Below are 2,271 nucleotides of genomic sequence, written 5' to 3' on the forward strand. Positions count from 1 at the left end.
TAGCAAATGGTCACTTTTTTTGTGTGCCCTGACTGGGAATCAAACCTGGGATGTCCATATGCTGGGCTGATGCTCTATCCATTGAGTGAACCGGCCAGGGTCACCTTTTATACTAAATGATACTTAAGGATACTTGGTATATTTTATAATTTAACAGTTTCATTCTCAACAATAGAGCCCTGGATATCAGTCTTTATTAAGCCAATAAATTTTAATTTACTTGCTTTTAAAAATTTGTTTCAAAAGCCCTGACAGTAGGATGTATAAATAGATTTAATGCAGATTTCAAATATTTTTCTTTGAATGTAAATTGGTAATAGCCAATTTACTTACTGACTCTGAGCTATGAAAGCATTTAAGTTGATGTTATTAGCAATGCTCTACACTCTCAGAGATGGTTCAGTTCATTCTGAAACAGGTCCTGGGATTGTGAGAGAAGTGAGAGTGGTTCTTTCCACACAAACTGAGTGATTTCCCTAAGAGTAAGTTATACTCTTGAGTTAAAGCTTCACCCTACTATGCAGATAGCCCCTTCTTGCTTTTATGATTCAGGTGGTCATTCAAGAGAAGGTGGTATCAGTTTTTTTTTAATTCTAGTTTATTAATCTTCTTGTGAAATATCTGCACAATCACCACATAAAGCCACTGAAGAATCTTTATTCCTTTGTTGTCCAATCCTCAGCTCACTTTTTACTAGCACCAAACATTGGCCTTGACATTCACCCTAACTCTCTTTGTTCTGTTCTTGCCTTCCTGTTTTCTTGAGGTCTTTTTCTTCTCATACAGGCCATGTCTTGCAGGTCTGTGTTTGGGTTCATTTTTCTTTTCATAATCCAAGGAATTATGTATTATGCCAAAGCCAGTTGTCTTGACACCATCAAAATGGCTTCTGAATCCAAATATGATGATGACATCTGGTGTGGTCTTATACATTTTGGCTACTTTTTCCTGAATTTCTGTCTTAGGTACTGTTGCCTTCCCAGGATGAAGGACATCAGTGACCATCTGTTTCTGTGGAAGTACTCTGTTGGTCATGAACTTCCTGATTTGGATAGTTACTGTGTTCTTCATGATGGTGGCATTCCTCAAGCAGGCAGAAAGGAAAAGAGAGCCACTCTTCACTGCCCAGTCACATCAACATCTACAGAAGGACCCCGGCAACTGGGGCAGGAGGGCCTGGCCGACCTTGGAGTCGGAATCAGTTTTAAGGAATATTTCTGATTAGTAGAGTTGGAATTTCCCTGAAAGGTTTGGCTCCTTTACTTTTTATCATAGTCAGGTACTGAGCACTGGAGACTCAGTGCAACAAAATAATTTAGAAATGTTGAAGACCCTATACTATTAAGTCTATTCCAATATACTAAAGTTTTTATAGTTACCCTTGCATGCAGTAAAAGCAAAGCACTCAAACTCCATCAATTATTAGGGTTTCTTGAGGCATAGAAGGGCCACGACAAAGCATAGTGTTGCCTTCAAGATCCTGGCTTTTAAAGCATAATTCTTAGTCCTGTAAGACCTTTGTCATCTGGCTTAGTCTGTGTTCCTGAAATATAAATTCTGTAGCAGGAGCACTGGATTAATTTTGATTAATACTTGGTTGCACATAATTTAATTATATATTTAATAATAATAATAATAAACACATACACACGGTCAAAGTTTAGTCTATGCAAGCAAGTACCCAGAATAACATGGTGATTTTTACCCCTACCCCACACTTTCAAGGAGAGTATGGGTGTGGGCTATTGGCCAGTGTTTGAGAGTAATTGAGTGTATATTAACCACTGTCAACACTGAAAGATTTTATCCCCTAGGCAATTTGATTTCTTCTGTGTCATAGTGGATGGTCTCTAGGAATGCCTGATAGCCTCTCATTTTGCAGATGGTGGCTATTGAATATTAAAAACATATGTCTGCAAATAGTGTAAAATGCTGCGATGTGGACTCCTCATTTGCGATTGCATACTGAGTATGTGTAGCCGTGAGTGTCCCTCCATAATTACAGGGCTTGACATTTCTAGAACTACCCAAGGAAGACACAGTTGTGAATCACTTCTTCCCAGGCTGAAATGCCAAGCTTCTGTTTTATAGCACTAAGGATGAAGTCCAGCAGAGTGGTTGCTATTCTCAGCATTGGTATTTTTTGTCTCCATCAACTCGCTGATCCAGCATTTGTATAATAAAAATGGACCTCTGCACCTCTTTTAAAAATGCTTTACATTTAGACAAATTAATGTTTTATCAAAAGGTTAATCCTGAAAAATTATTGTA

At 38.1% G+C, this 2,271-nt stretch overlaps 1 pseudogene; it reads right to left on the reverse strand.

Moving 5' to 3' along the window:
• Positions 1-693: 693 nt before the first annotated feature.
• LOC136397335 (small ribosomal subunit protein eS24 pseudogene) lies at positions 694-1,071 on the reverse strand (annotated as a pseudogene).
• Positions 1,072-2,271: the final 1,200 nt, after the last annotated feature.

Source organism: Saccopteryx leptura, chromosome 3 (assembly GCF_036850995.1).
Source record: "Saccopteryx leptura isolate mSacLep1 chromosome 3, mSacLep1_pri_phased_curated, whole genome shotgun sequence".
Classification (NCBI taxonomy): domain Eukaryota; kingdom Metazoa; phylum Chordata; class Mammalia; order Chiroptera; family Emballonuridae; genus Saccopteryx; species Saccopteryx leptura.